The following is a 23,062-nucleotide window of genomic DNA, read 5'->3' as shown; positions in this document are numbered from 1 at the left end:
AGTGGAGAAAAGATTGAAGTTGTCAAGGATTTCATCAAACAAACCTTTGAAGAAGTACAGACAGAATGTTCTTTAGAAGTAAGGATTGCAAAACTAAGTCTCCCATATTTTGGGCATACTATCAGGAGGCACCAGTCCCCGGAGAAGCACATCATGCTTGGTAAAGTGGAGAGTCAGTGAAAATGAGGAAGACGCTCAAAGAGATGGATTGACACAGTGGCTGCAATGGTGGATGGGCTCAAGCACAACAATGGTTGTGAGGATGGTGCAGGACCCAGCAGCGTTTCATTCTATTGTACATAGGGTCACTATGAGTCAGAAACCACTCGATGGCACCTAACAACAAGAATGCAAATAACCCACTAAGAGAATGGGCAGAAGATTAAAACACACATTTTGTTTAAAAATGTATTTGGTCAATAAGCATCATAATTTACCCTAGAAATGCAAATAAAATCACCTTGAGTTACCATCATGCAATCAGAAGGATGGCTAAAATTAAAAAATAATAATAATATGGACACTACCAAGTGTTGACAAGGATAGTGAGCAATTGGAACTTCTTAAATTGCTGATAAGATTGCAAAATGGTACACCACTTTGGAAATTTCTTTGGCAGTGTCTTTTAAACACACAACTATCCTATGACCCAGAAATTCCATTTCCAGGATTTTTCCAAGATATGTAAAACATATATACACAACCAAAATGTACAAAAATTCTCATAGCTTTATTCATAATAGTCAAATAAGTGGAAGCAACCCAAACGTCCTTTAACAAGAGAATAGATAACCAAATTGGGTATATCCATACAGTAGCAGTACTAAGCAATACAAAGGAACAAACTCCTGATAACATTCAGTGACATGAATTAATCATTACATTGAGCGAAAGAGGTCAGCTATGAAAGATAATACATTGTATTATTCAATTTACATGAATTTTACAATAGCAAAACCTATGATGGGAGCCCCTGGGTGGTGCAAGTGGTTAACATGTTTGGCTACTAACCCAAAGGTTGGAGGTTCAAGTCCACCCAGGGGTACCTTAGAAGGAAGGCCTGGTTATCTATTTCTGAAAAATCACAGTTCTACTCTAACATAAATGGAGTCACCACGAGTTGGAATTGACTCAACAGCAACTGGTTTGTTTAAGCTATGGTGATAGAAATCATGTTAGTAGTTGCCTCTGGACAAGATGAACTGGCTAGAAAAGAACACAAGGCAAGTTTCTAGAGTAATTAAAATAGTCCATATCAATGGGGTATTGGTTTCATGAGTGTGTATATGTGTATATATATATTAATTAATTGAATCATACACTTAAAATCTGTGCATTTTAAATGTGAATTACACATCAATAAATAAAATTAAATTTACCTTGCCAGTATTTAAAAGTATTCTCTTGTTATGTAATGTGATAAGCAAAAGCACATAGAGCATAAATTCATTTTTTTAAGTATTTTTATTGGCCCAATTGCCACAACGATGGGCTCAAACCTACCATGGAGATGGTGCAGAACTGGACAGTGTTTTGTCCCGTGTACATAAGGTCGCCACGAGCTGGGGCCAGCTCAACAGCAACTGATAACATTTTATTGTAACTGATTTCCCTCGTATTCCTGTGTATTCTATTCTACACATTTGAAAATAATACTCTTGGGCAGGTATCTCTTGACTTCAAATATTTTGAAAACCCCTGTGCTAGAGGCAAGGCTTGAAAACTAGATGTCTGGCTCAAAATTTTTTTTTTCATTACAGTACAGAAAAAAAAATTATAAACCCAGCATTTTATATCTCAGCCCCAGCTAGATCTTAAACTGAAGGAAAAACCAGCAAGGCACAATTTTCCATTTACTGAGAAATTTTAAAAGAATGCTTTTGGAAGTTAGGTACTTAACTAGCCATTGTATCTTGTCAGCAGTTAGGAAAAACAGTAGTGAATTTATATTGATTGCTGTAAGTTTTGTTCAATGTATTTGTATTTTGTATCCTGTCATCATAAAGATGACTTTCTGTCAGGTGAAGGATAATCAGTATTTTCTGTTATGTTTACTTTTTTTTCTTCTTTAATCTGAATTTATCAAAAGCACCTTAATTAAATTTCCAAAGAAAGATGACAAATCACTGCAGTCATCTGAAAAATTAAAAGTTTTTCTAGCTTCTTACAATAAGCTGTTTGAAGCACACACACAAAAAAGGAATGATAACTGCATTGGTGATACCATTTATAATATGAGTGAAGTATCAGGCTTGTGTTTTATGAACTATTTACTTTTTTATGTTTTATTATTCCAAACAATTTGCTCAAATTTGGAGATTAGAATGTTACACTTTAAGTGCAAAAAATAGTCTGTTAGTGGGTGTATTTTAACAATTGTCTCACTTATATTGTTACCACTTTACATTGAATGGGAAGAATTCACACAGAAAAGGAATCTTGTCTGTTGAAATACTGAAGAAGAATATACTGAAATTTATTCTCATTGCAACCTCCTTCACAGTGATTAATTGACTAATTTCTTTATTATCTAGGCTGTGAAAAATGAGACTTGCTTACAGAATTAATTTTAACAAAATAAAAGAAATGCATATATATGTGGTATGCATGTATATATTATATATCACATATAGCTATATATACACACTTATACACACATATGTATATATGCACTCCATATGTCTAAGTTGGTTTACTAAGAAAATCAAAGAGCTTCCTATAATAAAATGTGTATAACAAAAATTTCCAAGAACTGTTACTTGAAACATGCAACTAAAAAGATTTTTTATAGGAAACAACATTTCTTAGGATGTTTGTTGTAGAAAACAAACATCTGTGTTTCTGTTTGTTTGCTAAAAGCTGAAAAGTATATTTCTTATAGAAGTTGATTTAACCAAAAATTGTGATAATTAGCTCACTATCATTTGCCCTAATTAATTCAAAGCATCGGGGTGGGGGGGAGGGAAAGAAAAACTTGGTAGTTTTTTCTCAAAATTAAGAACATAGATGCATTCTACCTGGTAAAGTTTATATGTCAAATAAAAGATCTCAAACAAAATCATTTAAAAAATTCAAAGATACTGGAGCCACAATGACAGGGTAAGAAGCACCGCACTCATGTCCTCCCACAGAAAGATTTAAACAGAACAGAACAAACAACAATGAAAAATAAATAAACAAGCAGAAAATGGCAGAACTAGCCTTGCCAGAACTCTGGTGAACAGTTGGGGGATCATGACAACTGGGCAAAGCCATGCAAAACGGTAGGAAGACTCTAAAGTATTTTTAATGCTGGCTTGAGCACTACTCCCCTACCCCAAGCAGCAGGCAGGTACAAGTGGCAGCAGTTTCCAGCTTGGGATCTTGGCCCGTGGTACTAGAGTAAGTAGTGCACACTTTATTAACAAGGCACGGTGTTCACCTGTTCAGATCAGTCAACTGACTATCTACAATGACTATAGCAAAGTGCTTCTGTCTCTTTTATCCATTTTGGAGGCCATTCAGGGTGGAAGAGTGGCTGGCATAGCCTCAGGCACCGTAAGGTAAACTGAGAAGCCTGTGGTCAGTTGAGGCAAAGGGCAGGGGGGTAATTGAAACACCAGAGTCAAACCCCAGGGAGAATTTCCTTGAGAAATTAGGGCACTTAAAGACACCCAAGTTTGTATAATTCAGACAGCCACACACATGCCTAGGGAAAGCCACATGTCCAGAAGACCTGAGGTAATAAACATCTCCTTAGTAGATCTCTCAGTTTAGTGTAAGACTGTTTAAAAAATAGCCCATCATTGAACCACTGTACAAAGACTAAAGATGCCTTTTTTCTGTTTTTTTTTTCTGCAAAAATAGCTTGGAAAAGTTACTAATTAACTACCACAACCTTCAACAACAGAAAAAGAGAAGGAAGTAGATATGAAGATAAAGAAAGAAAGAGCCTATCAAACCCTGAAGAAAGGGGAGGGCCTTAGTTCTAGAATCACTGCATTATTCAAATGTCTCATTTTCAACAACAATAACAAAAACTAGATCATAGGACATGCAGATAATAGAAAGGATGGCCCAATTGAAGAAGCAAGACAAATCAACAGAAGCCAACCTTGAGAAAGAAAAGAAATTTTACCTACTAGGAAAAGATTTTAAAACAGCTACTTTGAATATACTCAGATAACTGAAGGAAAATATGGACAAAAATTAAAGGAAATCAAGAAAATTATAAACAAAACAAAAATATTAGCAGAGAGAGAAATTAGAAAAAAATTACAAAATCATTTAAAAAATTATAAAAAGAGAAATTTTGCAGCTGAAAATTACAATAGCTAAAATGAAAAACATTGCGAAAAATGGGAATTCCAGAACACTTAATTGTGCTCATGAGGAACCTTTACACAGATCAAGAGGCAGTTGTTCAGACAGAACAAGGGGATATTGATTGGTATAAAGTCAGGAAAGGTGTGTGTCAGGGTTGTATTCTTTCACCATACCTATTCAATTTGTATGCTGAGCAAATAACACGAGAAACTGGACAATATGAAGATGAACGGGGCATCCGATTTGGAGGAAGACTCATTAACAACCTGCGTTATGCAGATGACACAACCTTGCTTGCTGAAAGTAAAGAGGACTTGAAGCACTTACTAATGAAGATCAAAGACCACAGCCTTCAGTATGGATTGCACCTCAACATAAAGAAAACAAAAATCCTCACAACTGGACCAATGAGTAACATTGTGATAAATGGAGAAAAGATTGAAGTTGTCAAGGATTTCATTTTACTTGGATCCACAATCAACAACCATGGAAGCAGCAGTCAAGAAATCAAAAGACACATTGCACTGGGCAAATCTGCTGCAAAGGACCTCTTCAAAGTGTTGAAGAGCAAAGACGTCACCTCGAAGACTAAGGTATGCCTGACCCAAGCCATGGTATTTTCAATCACATCATATATATGTGAAAGCTGAACAATGAATAAGGAAGACTGAAGAAGAATTGATGCCTTTGAATTGTGGTGTTGGCGAAGAATATTGAATATACCATGGACTGCCAGAAGAACGAATAAATCTGTCTTGGAAGAAGTACAACCAGAATGTTCCTTAGAGGCAAGGATGGCGAGACTGCGTCTTACATACTTTGCACATGTTGTCAGGAGGGATCAGGCACTGCAGAAGGACATCATGCTTGGCAAAGTACAGGGTCAGCGGAAAAGAGGAAGACCCTCAACGAGGTGGATTGACACAGTGGCTGCAACAATGGGGTCAAGCATAACAACGATTGTAAGGATGGCACAGGACCGGGCAGTGTTTCTTTCTGTTGTGCATAGGGTTTCTATGAGTTGGAACCGACTCAACAGCACCTAACAACAACAACAAAATGAACAAGTCACTAAAGGGGTTCAACAGATTTGAGCTGACAGAAGTAAGAAGCAGAGAACTTAAAGATGCAAAAATTGAAATGATCAAGTCTGAGGAAGAAAAAGAGAAAAATAATAAAGAAAAATGAACAGAGCATAAGAGTACCATGGGACGGTATTAAATGGAATAATATATGCATTATGGGAGTCCTAGAAAAAGAGAAGAAAGAAAATAGGGGCTGAAAGATTTTCAAAGAAATAATGGCCAAAAACTTTACAAATTAGATGAAAGACATGAACTTACTCATACAAGATGCCCAATGAACTCCAAGTAGGATAAACCCAAGGAGATTCACACTGAGAAACATTATAATTAAATTGTCAAAATATTGAAGCTAAGAGAGAATTTTGAGAAAAGCAAAGCATTTGTGTAAGGAAACTGCAACAAGACTAAGTGTTGATTTTTCCTCAGAAACCATGGAAGTAAGAAGGCAGTGTGATAATATATTCAAAGTATTTGAAGAAAAAAACCATAATCCCTGCAAAAAAAAAAACCATACCTGGTAAAACTAAGATAATCCCAGATAAATAGAAGACATTTGTAGACATATACAGAACACACCACCACCAACTGTAAAATATCCATTATTTCTCCAGTTTATGCGGATCACCCTCAAGGATACACCATATGTTACATCACAAAGCAAGCCTCGATACAGTCAAAAATATTTTTTAAATATTTAAATCATACAAAATATCTTTTCTGACCACAATGGAATGAAACTAGAAATAAATAATAGAAGGAAGGTTGGAAATTTAACAAAGATGTGGAAATTTAAAAAATACATCATTCAGCAACCAATGGGTCAAAGAAAAAAATCATAAGGAAAATTAGAAAATACTTAGAGGTGAATGAAAAATAAAGTATAACATACAAAAGCTTATGGGATGCAGCAAAGACACTTCTCACTGTAAATGCCTACATTAAAAAAGAAGAAAAATCTCAAATCAGTAACCTACCATTACACCTTGAGAAAATGGAAAAGAGCAAGCAAAGGAAAGTCAAAGCAACCAGAAGAATGAAATGATAAAGATTAGAGCAGAGATGAACAAAATAGAGAATAGAAAAACAACAGAGAATTAACAAAACTAAAAATTAATTCTAGACTGACAAAGAAAAAAAGAGAGAAGAGGCTAACACTAAAATCAGAAGCAAAAGAGGCAACATTACTACCAACCTTACAAAAATTACCAAGATTATAAGAGAATACTATGAACAATTGCATGGAACAAATTAGATAACCTAGATGAAGTGGACAAATTCCTAGAAAGATACAAATTACCTAAATTGACTCAAGAATAAATAGAAAATCTCAACAGACCTGTAACAAGGGAAGAGATTTAAACAGTAAAAAAAAAAAAAAAAAAACTCCCAACAAAGAAAGTCCATAACCAGATGGCTTCCTTGGTGATTTCCACTAAACATCTTAAGAAGAATTAGCTCCAATTCTTCTCAAACTCTTCCAAAAAAACAGAGAATGAAGAAGCACTTCCTAATTCATTCTATTAGGCCAGCATTACCTTGATAACAAAACCAGATAAAGACGCCACAAGAAAGGAAAACGATAGACCAATATCCCTTATGAAAATGCAAAAATCCTCAACTAGGAAATTAAATCCAACAGCATATTAAAAGGATTACACACCTCTCATGGATCAAATTGTGTCCCCCCAAAATATGTGCAACTTGGTTAGGCCATTATTCCCAGTATTGTTTGGTTGTCTTCCATTTTGTGACTGTAATTTTATGTTGGCAGGGTTAGGGTGGGATTGTAACACCACCCTTCCTCAGGTCACCTCACCAATCCAAGGTAAAGGGAGTTTCCCTGGAGTGGGGCCTGCACCACCTTTCATCTCTTAAGAGATAAAAGGAAAGGGAAGCAAGCAGAGAGTGGAGGGACATCATACCACCAAGAAAGCAGCATCAAGAGCAGAGTGCATATTTTGGACCTGGGGTACCTGTGCCTGAGAAGCTCCTTGACCATGGGAAGATTGAGGACAAGAACCTTCTTCCAGAGCTGACAAAGAGATAAAGCCTTCCAGAGCTGACACTTTGAATTTGGACTTGTAGCCTACTTTCCCGTGAGGAAATAAATTTGTCTTTGTTAAAGCCATCCACTTGTGGTATTTCTGTTATGGCAGCACTAGATGACTAAGACAGCCCCATGACCAAGGAGGATTTATCCTCAGAACGAAAGGGTAGTTCAACATAAGAAAATCAATCAATGTAATGCACCACAATAATAGACTGAAAAGTAAATAGAACCCATATAATCATCTCAACTGATACAGAAAAGGCATTTGACCAAATTGAATTTTTTTTTTTTCATGATAAAAGTACTAAGAAAACTTGGAATAGAGGGAAATTTCTCAGTATGATAAAGGACATTTATGAAAAACTTACCGCAAACTTCATACTCCATGGTGAAAGACTGAAAGCTTTCCCCTTAAGATCAGGGACAAGACAGAGATGGCCATTTTCACCACTGCTATTCAACATTGTACTAGAAGTCCTTGCCAGAGCAAATAGGAAAGAAAAAGAAATAAAAGACATCAAATTTTGAAAAAAAGTAAATTATTTTTATTCACAAATGACTTGGTACTATTTCTAGAAAATCCCAAAGAATCCACCAGAAAGTTTCTAGGGCTAACAAATGAATTCAGCAAAGTAGCAGGGTACGAGGTAAATACACAGAAATGATTTCTGTTTCTATACACCAGCAGCAAACAAAAGGAAATTAAGAAAATCATGCCTTTTACAATAGCATCTGAAAGAAAAATTACCTAGGAATAAATTTAATCTGTGAGATATAAGACCTTTATACTGAAAACTCTAAAACACTGCACTAAAAAATTAAAAGACATCTAAATAAATGGAAATGCTTCATTCCATGTTCATGGATTGGAAGACCTAATGTTGTTAACGTCAACTCTACCCAAAACAATCAACAGACATAATACGATGTCTATTAAAACTCCAACAGCATTTTTGCAGAAATTGAAAAGTCAATCCTCTAATTCACATGGACTGCAAGGGGCCCTGTATAGCCAAAACAATCCTGAAAAAAAAGAAAAAGAAGTAGGAAGGCTCAACTTCTTATCTCAAAACATACTACAAAGCTACAGTAATAAAAAACAGTGTGGTACTGGTGTAAGGATAGACATATACACCAATGGCATAGAACTGAGAGTTCAGAAATAAACCCAGATGTTTATGGCCAATTGAATTTTGATAAAGGTGACCAATCTATTCAATCGGGTAAAGAATAATCTTGACAACAAATGGTGCTAGGAAAATTGCATCTCCACATCCAGAACAATAAATTTGGATGCATACCTACACTATACACAACAATTAAACCAAAATAGATCAGTGACCTAAATGTAAGAGCTAAAACTACAAAACTCATAGGAAAAAAAAACAGGGGAAAAGCTTCAGGGCTTTCCTTTAGGCAACTGATTTTTAAATATGACAGCAAAAGAAATAACTACAAGAGAAAAAATAGATTAACTGGACTTCATCAAAATTAAATTTTTTTGTACATCAAAGGACTTCATTAAGAAAGTGAAAAGAAAAAGTACAGAAATGGAGAAAACTTTTGGGAACCGTGTATCTGATGAGGATTTCTTACCCAGAATACAAAAAGAACTCCTACAACTCGACAACAAAAAGACAAACCACCAAATTAAGAAATAGGCAAAGGACTTGAATAGACATATCTCCAAAGATATACAAATGGCCAACAGACACGTGAAAAGATGTTCAATGTCATTGTTGTTGTTAGGTGCCATCAAGTCGGTTCCGACTCATAGCGACGGAGTCGAACTGCCCTGAGGATTTCCAAGGAGCAGCTGGTGGATTTGAACTGCCAACCTTTGGGTTAGCAGTGGAGCTCTCAACCACTGTGCCACAGGGCTCCGTTCAATGTCATTAGTCATTAAAACAAAACAAAAAGAAGTAATTGCTGTTGAGCTGATTCTGACTCCTGGCTACCCTGTATGTGTTTGAGTAGAAGAACTGCACTCCATAGGGTTTTCAGTGGGTGATTTTTTGGAAGTGGATTGCCAGGCCTTTCTTCCACATTAGTCATTAGGGAAATGCAAATCAAAATAGCAATGAGACACCACTTCACATACACTAGGCTGGTTATTGTCAGAAAAAAAAATGAAAACAAGTGTTGGCAATGATGTGGAGACACTGGAATATTTGCACATTGTTGGTAGGAATGTAAAACACTGAAGACACTGTGGAAAGCCATTTGACAATTCCTAAAGAGAGTTAAACACAGAAAGATTGGGTGACCCAGCAATCTCACTCCTAGGTGCATACCCAGAACTGAAGCAACGATGTAAACAGGCATATGTACACCAATACTCATTGCAGCATTATTCACAATAAACAAAAGACGGAAACAACCCAAGTGCCCATCAACAGATGAATAAAGATGTCCTGATACATGCCACTACACAGATAACCTTGAAAACATTACACCAAGTGAAATAAATCAGACACAAAAGGACAAATATTATGTAATCCCACTGATATATCTAGATCGGTAAATCCATCACAACCAAAGAAGAATAGTGGTTCCCAGGGAGCGTGGTGGAGCGGGAGGGAGAAATAGGGAGTTAAAAAAAAAATAAAAGAATGGAAATATCCAAAGGGAAATCAGCATTTCCATTTCGTGACCTAGAATTGGAGAGCATATGGAGCCCCTCTGCAAACAGTTATTCCCAATAATTTTTTTTTTTTAAAGTGCCTCCCTCAGCAAAAGGAGACTAGCGGTAAGCATGAAGGGTGACCTTTCATCTATTTGTTTTACACAAAAGCATACAACATCAATTTTTATTATATGCTTATATGTATTTATTTTTATAACAATTTTAAATACAAAGAATAGGAAGAAACTATTAGTTTGAGTTGAAACAACCATTGTTTCTAAGTTTAGAATCATTCTCTAACACAATTACCTAAAATGCCCATCTCCAATCGGGGAGAAGAAGAAAACAACAAAGACTTGATTTTCCTATAACAATGGTGTGCTGCATGCTAAACTGCCCTAAAGAGGTTATCGGAGAGTAACATTTATGATAGCAGAGATCACACTTGTTTGATGGGCAGTTACCAGTTTTATCTTGTTAGCTGCCATCACGTTAGCTCCAACTAATGGCAGGCATCTTCACGTGTAACAGAATGAAATGTTGTCTGGTCCCGCATCATCTTCATGACCGACAGCATGTTTGGGTTCATTGTTATGGATATTATTGTGTAGTGCCTTCCAACCTAGGGCACTCATCTCCTAGCACCATATCAGATAATATTCTGTTGTGATCCATTAGATTTTCACTGGATAATCTTCCAAGTACATCACCAGGCCTCTCATTCCATGACTTAGTCTGGAAGCTCCACAGAAACCTGTCCACCATGGGTGACCCTGCTGGTATTTGAAGTACTGGTGGTGTCGCTTCCACATCACAACAACACCTAACCACCATAGTACGACAAATTGGCAGATGGGTGGTAGACAACTACCAGTGATGGTTGCCAAATGGCAGGGGATCAAAAATATTTAAAAGGTAAATATTGCCAGTATTAATTATATCAGGAAACAACTTGTTAAATGCTATGAACAAGTCATGAATTATAGTCATTCCCCAACCCCCCAAAATGGGACTTATTTTAGGATTCCAAAATGGAGAGAAACTTCATCAACATTTTGGGAAAAGATGATCTGGAATTGCAATTACATCCATGTTCGGGACAGACAATTAAGAGGTTAAATTTTGTGATGTTGAGGAAAAACGAGTTAAAGACATACAGATAAGAAAGTGGAAGAAGGCGAATTAATATCTTTGTAGTCAGAGAATTTTAACAGTTTTGGCTTACATGCTTATCTCAGTCTGCTAGACCACACTTGCATAGCTCCTGGAACATAAAATCAATTAAAATTCATTTAGTGTCATAATATATTCAGTCTAAACTATACTATTTAGTCAAATGCTTAAATCTGGTTACTTTGCTGCACATACAAAAAATATGTCCTTTGGAAAATTTTTGAATCTATCATCCATTAGCTGCCAACAGCTAGTCAAGAGATACTCAGAAATCCAATACATTCCAATTTTAGAAGCTATTTTCAGTCAAAAGCTCTGCCTCAGGATTTCAACTTCTTATCTGGAAAGTATCCCAAAAATGGAACAGATGAATTATTTTTTTCCTAGTTCTTAGCTACAGGCAAAATCTAAAATTATAAAAATGATCATCACACAATCCTTAACAGATTATGATGCTGAAAGTCACAAAAGCAAAACAACAACAACTGCACTCCTTCCAAATTTTCAGATTTCTCACTTTTAACATTTGTATAATCCTCTCAAATAAAAACATAAACCATATTCATGAGTTAAATGGCATTATATGATGGCTATATACTCTTAAACATGAATTCATCAATTCTTTTCAAGAAGAAACATATATACTACTAAGCAAATTTTTGTATATCAAATTTTCCAATCTTAGTGTCAGTTTATACATATCTTAATCTTTGTATTGTTATTGGTGTGTTTAGAACATTAACATTTAATGTAACTATCAATATGGTTGGGCTTAAACATAACCTTTGTTTCCCATTTGTCCAATCTGTTCTTTGTTTCTTTTTTCTCTTTTCATGCTTTCTTTGGGATAGATTCAATTTTTTTTATAATTACATTTTATCTCCATTATTGGTTGATTAGCTATAATTCTTTTTTATTTCAGCAGCTGCTCTAGGGCTTGCAAAATGCATATTTTATTTACCACAGTCTACTTTCAAATATTATACTACTTACTTACCAGAAACACTGGTGGCACAGTGGTTAAGAGCTATAGCTACAGTGGATTCGGCAGTGTGAATCCACCACGGGCTCATTGGAAATCCTATGGGGCAGTTCTACTCTGTCCTACTCACTTATCCACTACTGAACTATCAATTTGTCATAAGATAGTAGCTTGCATGTTGCTGTGATACTGGAAGCTATGCCATCAATATTTTAAATACCAGCAGGGTCATGCATGACGGGCAAGTTTCAGCAGAGCTTCCAGACTAAGATAGACTAGAAAGAAGGATCTGACTGTCTACTTCTGAAAAAAATGGCCAGTGAAAACCTTATGAATAGCAGCAGAACATTGTCTGATATAGTGCAAGAAGATGAGCACTTCAGGTTGGAAGGCATTCAAAATATGACTGGGGAAGGGCAAATTTGCTGCAAAAGACCACTTTAAAGTGTTAAAAAGCAAAGATGTCATTTTGAGGACTAAGGTGTGCCTGATCCAAGCCATGGTATTTTTAATTGTCTCATACGCATGCAAAATTTGGACAAGGAGTAAGAAAGACCAAAGAAGGATTGATGCCTTTGAATTATGGTGTTGACAAAGAACACCGAGTATACCACAGACTTCCAGAAGAACACACACATCTGTCTTGGAAAAAGTACAGCCAGAACGCTTCTTAGAAGCAAGGATGGTGAGACTTAGTCTCCTGTACTTCGGAAATGTTATCAGGAGGGACCGGTCTGTGGAGAAGGGCAGCAAACTTGGTAAAGTAGAGACTCAAGCAAATGAGAGGAAGGCCTTCAATGAGATGGATTGACACAGCGCTGCAACAATAGCCTCAAGTATAGCAACGATTGTGAGGATGGCACAGGACCAGGCAGCGTTTTGTTCTGTGATATACAGGGTCACTGTGAAGTCGGAACCCACTTAACGGCACTGAACAACAGCTCACTTACACTGTAAGATCCTATGACATTTTACATCTCTGCCCCACCTGCTGACCCTGTGCTATTGAGGTCATGTGATTATTTCTGCATGTGTTTAGACACCACACATTTTTATTAGTTTTATTTTAAACAATTAGCTTTTAAAGTGCTAAAAAGACAAGACACACAATGTCTTTTATATTTACCACGTAGCTATCATTTCTGGTGATTTTCATTCTTTTGTGTGGATCCCAATTTTATTCTGGTATCTAGTATCATTTTAATTCTGCTATAAAAACTTCATTTATTATTTCTTAAAATGCAGGACTATTGACAGTGAAATCTCTCAGTTTAAAAATGTCTTTATTATCTGTTATTTTCTGACTTGAAAACTTTCTGACAAGAAGTCTTCTGTTTTTCTTGTTCTTACTCCTCTGTTGATAGTAAACCTTTTTTTTTCTGACAAATTAAAAATTTTCCCTTTATTTCTGTTTTTCAGAAATTTTATTTTTATGTCCTTTTTTGAAGTTGTTTTTATGTTTCTTCTACTTGGGGTGGTTAAACTTCTTAGATTTAAAATTTTCATCAAAAGATTGGCAGTTAGATGGATGAATGGATAAATAAATTATGGCATATTCACTCAATGGAATACTACACATGAATAAAGAACAATGATGAATCCATGAATCATTTCATAACATGGAGGAATCTGGAAGGCATTATGCTGAGTGAAATTAGTCAGCTGCAAAAGGACAAATCTTGTATGAGACCACTCTTATAAGAACTCGAAAAATAGTTTACATAGAGAAGAAAATATTCTTCGATGGTTATGAGACGGGGGAGGGAGGGAGAGAGGAAGAGGGGTTTTCACTAATCAGACAGTAGACAGGAACTATTTTAGGTGAAGGGAAAGACAACACACAATACAGGAGAGGTCAGCACAACTGAACTAAACCGAAAGCAAAGAAGTTTCCTGAATAAACTGAACACTTCAAAGGCCAGTGTAGCAGTGCCATGTGTTTGGGGACCACGGTTTCAGGGGACATCTAAGTCAATTGGCATAGTAAAATCTGTTAAGAAAACATTCTGCATCCCACTTTGGAGAGTGGCGTCTGGGGTCTTAAATGCTAGCAAGCGGCCATCTAAGATGCATTAATTGGTCTCAACTCACCTAGAGCAAAGGAGAATGAAGAATACCAAAGACACAAGGTAATTATGAGGCCAGGAGACAGAAAGGGCCACATAAACCAGAGACTACATCAGCCTGAGACCAGAAAAACTAGATGGTGCCCGGCTACAACCGATCACTGCCCTGACAGGGAACACAACAGAGAACCCCTGAGGGAGCAGGAGAGCAGTGGGATGCAGACCCAGAATTCTCATAAAAAGACCAGACTTAGTGGTCTAACTGAGACTAGAAGGACTCCAGAGGTCATGGTCCTGAGACCTTCTGTTAGTCCAAGACAGGAAACATTCCCAAAGCCAACTCTTCAGGCAGGGATTGGACTGGACTATGGGATAGAAAATGACATTGGTGAAAAGTGAGCTTCTTGGACCAACTAGACACATGAGACTATGTGGGTAGGCTCCTGTCTGGAGAGGAGATGAGAAGGGAGAGGGGGTCAGAAGCTGGCCGAATGAACATGAAAATAGAGGGTGGAGAGGAGTGTGCTGTCTCATTAGGGGGAGAGCAACTAAAACATGAAAATAGAGGGTGGAGAGGAGTGTGCTGTCTCATTGGGGGAGAGCAACTAAAACATGAAAATAGAGGGTGGAAAGGAGTGTGCTGTCTCATTAGGGGGAGAGCAACTAGGATTATATAGAAAGGTGTATATAAATTTTTGTATGAGACTGACTTGATTTGTAAACTTTCAGTTAAAGCACAATAAAAATTAAAAAAAAAGAAGATTGGCAGTTAGAATCCACCCAGAAGCACCTCACAAGAACGGCCTGGTGATCTGTGAAAAATCAGTCATTGAAAAACCTATGAAGACTAGTTCTACTCTGAAACACATGGGATTCTCATTATTCAGAATCAACTCAACTGCAGCTGGTATTGGTTTATACCTCTAAAGCTTCTAAGTAAAGACTGATTATGACTGTAATACCCTGCTGTTCTATCTGCTCCTTGGTTTTAGTTTGTATTTGTTTCTATCCTGTGGGGTTTTTTTCACTATTTCCCTTCAGAAGCTCATGTATGCACTTTAGAGTATTGCACTTCCTTTAATTTTAAATGTGCCTGGAGGACTTTCAGATTATCTCATCTGGTTATATTGCCAGAAATAGACATTTCCTTCATTCATTTGTCCCTTTGGTTTGCATTCTGGCAGAATATTTTAATTTCAATTTTCAGTTCACAACAATTTTCTCTATATTTTCTGTTATCCCTCCTTGTTCTGGTACTCCAATCACTCGTAGGTTATTTCTCTTGATAGAGTCCCACATGATTCTTAAGGTTTCTTCATTTTTTTAAATTCTTTTATCTGATTCTTCTTCAAATATATTAGCGCCAAGTGATTTATCTTTGAGTTCAGAAATTGTAGCTTCTACTTCCTCAATTCTGCTCCACTGACTTTCTATTGAGTTATCTAATTCTGTAATTTTATTGTTAATGTTCTGAATTTCTGATTGCTGTCTGTCTATGGATTTTTCCAGCTCATTAAACTTTTCATTATGTTCCTGAATAATCTTTCTGATTTCTTCAGTTGCTTTATCTGTGTGTTCCTTGGCTTGTTCTGTGTATTGCCTCATTTCCTTCCTGATATTTTGAAGGGTTCTGTATATTAAACTTTTGTATTCTGCATCTGGTAATTCCAGGAATGCACTTACATCTAAAAGATCCCTGAATTCTTTGTTTTGAGAGCCTGTTGAGGTGATCATGGCCTGTTTCTTTATGTGACTTGATATTGACTGTTGTCTCTGAGCCATTTATAAGTTATTGTATTAGTTTATGCTTGCTTACTGTGTCGTAGCTGCTTGCTTTGTTTTGTTTTGGTATACCCCTATGGGTTGCTTGAGTGAGCTAGCTTGATTATTTTTGCCTTTGGAGCTCTGGTGGTGTGTCCCCAGCTGGCTAGAGCTGTTATCAGATATATCAGTCTAGGAGTCCATTCAGTTTTCTTGTATGAATTCAGCTCAGGTTTCCAGGTAGCTGATATCAAGTGTGTGGTACGGGCTCTGTCCTACAGTCTTAGAGGGGCAGGGGTGATTGGTGTACATACCCGTGTCTGATTGCAGCAGGGGGTCATGCTCTGAACAAGGCAGGAGCCTGAGAACCGACCCCCAAGTGTCTCTGAGGAAAATGCTTCTCTGTTCCCTAGATTGTGCTGGTGGGGGCTCTGCAGAAAGACCATGGACATCCAATGACAGTGGATGTAAACATCAGTGAACACATAATGCTCATTCGGATGGTGGCCAAAGACCAGATATCATAGCCTCGAATGCCCGAGTTCTGCATTCAACCCCAAGGAGAACGGCGTGGAAGGAACCGGGAATGGGTTTTGAAATCCCAATTTAATTAAGAAAAACCTTGATTTGACTGTGAAAATGCAGGTTAACTTTGTGCCACTAGGCAGAAGTTTACAGTGAGAGAAAGAAAGAAGGGAAAAACCTCTAGACGTATTGTATAATAATACAGTATACAGTCAAGTTATATTATGTAGGCTTATATTATATATTGCATCATATTATATACAACATATCATATATAATAGATCACATATTACATATCGTATATCATAGAGTGGGAATCAACTTGACAGCAACAAGTTTGGTTTTTCGTATGAGAAGTGAGTAACTATTACAGATGTGTTGGACGACACGATTCAGTGGCTCTCGATGTCCTCTTTTCATTACAAATATTTTAATGCTTTTTTTTTCATCCTGACACATGAGGTCATTATGAGTTAGGATCAACTTGAGGGTAACCGGTTTGGTTTTTGTTTTGTTTTGTTTTATCCTGAATACAGATTCCTAGAAAATACAGGCCACCTACATACATAATTTAAAAAATGTATACTATGTCTATTGTGGATTGAATTGTATTACCCAAAAACTTATGTTTAAAATCCTACCCTGCACTTGTAAATGTGACCTTATTTGGAAATAAGGGATTTTATTTTGTTACATTAATGAGGTCATGTCAGACTAGGATTGGTCCTAAACCTAATCCTTTAGAAATGTCTTATAAAAGAGAAAATAGACACACGCAGGGGAAGGCACCCGCAAGAAACCATCTACAAGCCAAGGAACACCCAGACTTAGCACAAGAAGGACCCTCTTGTAGATCTGAGGTCTTGGTTTGGACTTCCAGGCTCCCCAAACTGTGACACAATAAATTTCTCTTTTTTAAAGCCACTCACCTGTATTTTTTGTTACAACAGTTCTAGGAAAGCAAGAAAATGTCCTACCTGATAAAAATAAATTGTAATTGAGGTGGTTACTAAACCACATTCCCGACCTCACCATAGAAGCAGGCTATATCAGGGCTTCAGATCCAAACTCTCTCTGTTTAACCACTTCCCTACTCTTTACATTGTTCTAATTTCAGGGTAATTCTGCAGCTAAAAGTCATAAGCAAGTTTCAAGAAAAGCCAACACCAGACCACCAGATATGTGCAGATAAATCAGAAAACTCATGTCAAGGATCCACAAGACTCATCCCAAGGAACAAAAAATCACCAGATTCATGTCACCTGTGGAAGCAGAGTGCATTTCAGAAGGGAAGGGTTGGACAGTCGCCTCTGTGCCAATTCCTAGCTCTGCCCCACAATGAATAATCAGCAAAATCATAAATATGTATAACTTCCTGATTCGGCTTACTATGATGACCTCATAAAAGCTGACTCCCACCCAGTTTCGAGGAGCTGCCTTGGCGATTCTAGTCCCGGCGCTTCTTTATTTGGCCAACTAAATAAACGCTTTCACTTGCCTTAACAGCAGGTGTGTTTCTCTGTTCAGACAGGCTGCAGGGAGCGGGGACCTGGACCTGATCTGGTCTTAGTCCAGTTCAGCCAGTTATAAAGTGTTACATACTTCAGCATGTAAGTTTCATGTTTACACAAGTGATTATAGTGGAATGGCTAATGCACCACTTCATACCTATGTAGGGTCACCATGAATATGACAGCGACAAAAACACCCTGATGCAGCTATGTTGAATTGGAAATTCAAATACCATGAGTGGTGTTGCTGTTGGCAACATGATTTTTCAAAAAGCTGAAGAAGTCTTGGAAAGGTCTCAGAAAAAAAAAAAAAAAAAAAGGGTAGAATCTTTTCTCTGTTTAAATGGTACTAAGTTCCGCAGCTAACTGAAAGGTCCGCGGTTAGAACCAGTCAGCTGCTCTTCCTGAGAAAAATGTGACAGTCTGCTTCCATGAAGATCGCAGCCTCGGAAAACCTATGGGGCAGTTCTACTCTGTCCTATACAGTCGTTATGAGTCGGAATGGACTCGACCGGCAATGGGTTTGGTTTTGTAATAAAGGTATTTTACAAATTCTATAGTTAATATATTATAAATCTTGCAATTAAATTTCACATTTATAGGCTTTGTAGTCAACCGATAACCTTCCAAGAACAGTCTTGTTTTTTCCTCAATTTCAGTAAAAATTGGAAAGCAGCGATAACCAGGTGCAGCATATTTAGAGCTCTGATTCCCTGTAAGGCCTTTGCCATCCAACCATTTGCCCTGGAATCAGTTCTGATTCAGGGCAACCCCGTGTGTGTGTTAGAGCAGAATCGTGCTCCATAGGGTTTTCAATGACTGATTTTTCCAAGTAGATAGATCATCAGGCCTTTCATTCTATGCGCCAACCATTGGTTCCAATCCTACCTTTATTTCGTCATTCTCTTTGGCTCAAGGAATTCAAACATTCCCTAAACTTCTAGTCCTTATTTCGGGATCAAGACAGCTTTTAGTTATTCCCAAGTGCTTCTGTCTATAGAGTTGCTATGAGTCAGAATTGACTTGATGGCAAAGGATTTCCATCAGATCACTTCTCTTTGCATGAGGCTCCTTTTCATTGATTATAACTTACAGCTAAGATCAATGCTTAATGTCTATACTTTGTGATTCCGTTTGTATAAAGTGTTTTAACACAATAAAAAAAATTACCAGGCACAAAATAAATTTTTGTAAATTTTATCCATTATTATCATTTTTTCATCAGAACCTTACGTCTCCTCTTCCTTAGGTGACTGTGGGGGAAAAAAGTAATAGAAAAAAAAAAAAAGACTTTTTAAACTACTATTTAAAAATCCATTTATTATTAACTGATCAGGCTATAATTTCTCTTCTGTAATACAAAAAGTTTGGAAAAGATGATCCTAAGATTGCCCCTTCCACAATTATATAATTTGGCTGTCAGATGGTTTTAGTCATAATTATAAATACAGTCAAATTATGGTAAAAAATTAGGAAGACACTGTTATTAGCATCCAAATCCAGCATGTTTTCTGTTTGATTTAAAGCTGTCTTATAGCAATAACTAATAAGATGAATTTTTATGACTATGTCAACAAATGTTTTTCGTCCTTATGTAAATTTAATTTCTTACCAATTCTTGTTTAATAGAGAAATTTATGTGTTTGCAAACAGAATATTTGCATGTTTCCTTAGCATTTAGTGCTTTCTAATACGGTCCCACTCTGTACTTCTACAGTCATTCTGCCTCCAAACACGAGACTAATTGGAGTCCTTCCTAAACTCATCAGGCCATGTGTGTTGTTTGTTGTCTTAAATATTAGATTTTCCAATTACTTCTCAAAATCCTGAGTTTGCTTCTGTTTACAGACACTATCTGTACTTCAGCTCTTTAATTTTTCAATAAATAAGAAGGTTCTTCTTTTGCTATACATTTCCCGATTTAAAATGTCTTAGCAAAGTTTGAAAAAAAAATGCTGAATATAAATAAATTCATTCATTTTTTCTAGTCCCAAGAAAAATAAAACACAGAAGCTCTAGAAATTACATTACGACTATGAGGAGCCAAACACGCAGAAGGAGAGTTGGGAGATTGAATCCTAAACATGTAAGAATACTTTTCCACATCTTCTGAACATATTATGTGTTTTCCCTTGTCATTTTGGTAGAGTATATTATATTACTATATTCACTGAAGAGGCAAAAGCATGTGAGTTCTGAAGTTATACTGCCTGCGGTTGAATCCTGCCTTTACTAAAAATTCAATAAAAATTAATTTGATCAAAATTATTTTTCCCTTTAGGATTTTGCCACATGCTTTTATGCATGAGCAGAAACCAAACCGTAAATAGCATGATACGAACTGTGCTTAAAAATACTTAATAGGTATTCTTAGAAATATAGGGAGTAAGTATAAACATTGATCTTCCTTTGCTATCTGGCTAGGTGACATCAGGTAGACAGAACTAGTAACTCCCTCTGCATAGCCATTTTCAAAAAAGCCATTCTCAAAAATGTGAGTTACACTCACAATTTCATCCTTTCTGCTCTTAAAGCTATAATGTTGATCCCCAATCTATTAACCAATATTTGTGTCCATCTTTCTATACATATGGAAAGATTTACACTTTAAAAAGTGAAGATGACAACAAATAACATGAGAACCTTGGAGCTCTTCTATGCTACAGCACCATCCATCTATCAGTTTGTCATACGGTAGTGGCTTATGTGTTGCTGTGATCCTGGAAATGATGCCACCAGTATTTCAAAGAACAGCAGGGTTGGCCATGGTGGGCAGGTTTCAGTGGAACTTCCAGACTAAGACAGACTAGCCAATGAGAATTTTATGGATCACAACAGAATATTGCCTGATGCAGTATAGAGAAGAGCCCCTTAGTTTGGAAGATGCTCAAAGTACGTAGTGGTCTCAACAATAGACTTAAGCATACTGTTGCTGGATTAGGGTCTATGATCCGAGGCAGTGGAGCCAGTGAAACCTACTCCAAGTCAGAAAGAGAAAGTTTATTTAGGAAGTGACAATACCGGGGATGCAATTTTCTCATCAGAACCTTATGTCTCCTCTTAGAGGATTGTGGGGGGAAAAAAGGCAATAGAAAAAAGATGACTAAGCTAAACTACTATAAAAAACAATTTTACATTAGAGCTTATATAGAATTTTTACAAGGGTTAGAAGTGTCTTTGTAGACCACAGATGGCATGGCTGGAGGAGTTATTCATTACAAGGTAGTGACAAGAGACTCTTTATCAGACTAAAGAGATACATGCCGTACATCTTATCAGGCTAAATATAAACATGTCAGACATCTGGGCTCTAATTTCCCTGTGGGGGTCGTAAGTCACAGATGGCTGGACAGACCAAAACAAAGTTATTAGCATCAGATCAAAACAAAGAACAAAGTTATGTGCATCAGATCAAAACTAAGTCTTTAACAGAGGTATGTGGAAAGGAGAAGGCAGACAGAGGAAGGAGAAAAACTATTGGATCACATAGCGTTAGTTATGTCAAGTTCTCAGTCACCCACTTTGAAAAGGAGAAAACCTGCTGGGGAGTTTTAAGGTCACAATACCACCAATTGTGAATATGGCACAGAACCGGGCAACCTTTGCTTCTCTTGTACACGAGGTTACAGTCCAGACTCCACCGTAACTGAAAACGAGTTTCTTGTGGGGAATGAAACCAATGTCATGGAACACATTATGGACAAAAACTGTGGAATGGGAAACTAATTTGCTCCGTAAGTTTTCACCTTATGCACAATTAAAAAAAAAAAAAAACTTGCCGTCAAGTCAATTCCAACTCATAGCAACCCTGTAAGACAGAGTAGAACCGTCCCCCAGAGCTTCCAAGGAGCGCCCGGTAGATTCAGACTGCCGACCTTTTGGTTAGCCGCGGAGCTCTTAACCACTACGCCACCGGGGTTTCCTAACGCACAATAAAACATTTAAAAAACATAAATCCTGGTGGCGTAGTGGTTAAGTACTACGGCTGCTAACCAAAGTGTCGCCAGTTCAAATCGGCCAGGCGCTCCTTCGAAACTCTATGGGGCAGTTCTACTCTGTCTTATAGGGTCGCTGTGAGTCGGAATTGACTCGGCGGCACTGGGTTTTTGGGTTGGGTAACGCTTCCGCTTTCCTGCAACCAAAAGGAGAACCTTGGGGAGATCACGCCGTAGAAGAGCAGCCTGCTACAAAATTATGGCAAATTTGCAATTGGTCTTCAGCACACCCACTGCAGTTCCTTCTAGTCCTCTCCTAGCTATCTCCCCTTAAGAACCTAACACGTACACCGAAGATTAACTGGATCCCCCCTACTGCGTTAGCGCCCATTTTGCGTATTAACTGCAATGGTCTGCAACAGCGCGCTACAATCATCGTGAGAGGGATGTTTCTTTTCCAAACACCGATGCTCAGATTTGGAAATAGAGGACATGCAGACTTCTGTTTTCTCAGTACAAGAACCTCTGGCTGTTAGATTCAGAAGGCTGGCACCTGTTTTACTCTTCTGGGGAACCCCAGCTTTTTGCTTAGAGCCTAGCACATAGAAAAAGTTGAGAATTTGTCGTTAAACTAAATACATGTGTTTGACGATTGGCAACTAGGCGCCCTGTGCTTAATCCTATTAGATCACATCACAAACTATTGAAATCGTCTGTTTATGGGTCGGTCTTCCCAACTAGACGCCAAGTTCTTCAAGGGACAGGAAGGATCCTAGTCTTCTTTCTCACCAACCCTAGCACACGCCTAAAACAGGTAGTGTCGTCTCTGTTAATCTGTTACTGTGATAACTCTGTTATGTGCTAAAAATTAGCCAGAAATCAGTAATGGAGAGTAAAGTGTAAAGGAAAAAATATGAGAATAGCAGGGTCGGTTTGCTGGAAAGGCAGAATACGAATACTAAGGATTCGTTTGTAGAGAATCAATGGCCGGAACTGAGAGCAGGTTGCCTTAGCAACACGGGCGCGTGTCTATCGAGGGCCCC

At 37.4% G+C, this 23,062-nt stretch overlaps 1 long non-coding RNA gene across 1 annotated transcript in view; it reads right to left on the bottom strand.

Moving 5' to 3' along the window:
* The window catches only part of LOC111751348 (uncharacterized), an 81,990-nt gene that overhangs the window by 58,393 nt on the left and 535 nt on the right, over positions 1–23,062 (bottom strand). The window lies entirely within an intron of this gene.

This window comes from Loxodonta africana, chromosome 17, assembly GCF_030014295.1.
Source record: "Loxodonta africana isolate mLoxAfr1 chromosome 17, mLoxAfr1.hap2, whole genome shotgun sequence".
In the NCBI taxonomy this organism is placed as follows: Eukaryota; Metazoa; Chordata; class Mammalia; order Proboscidea; family Elephantidae; genus Loxodonta; species Loxodonta africana.
Note: the sequence above shows the minus strand (reverse complement) of the source record. Positions and strands in the feature narration are given on the sequence as shown.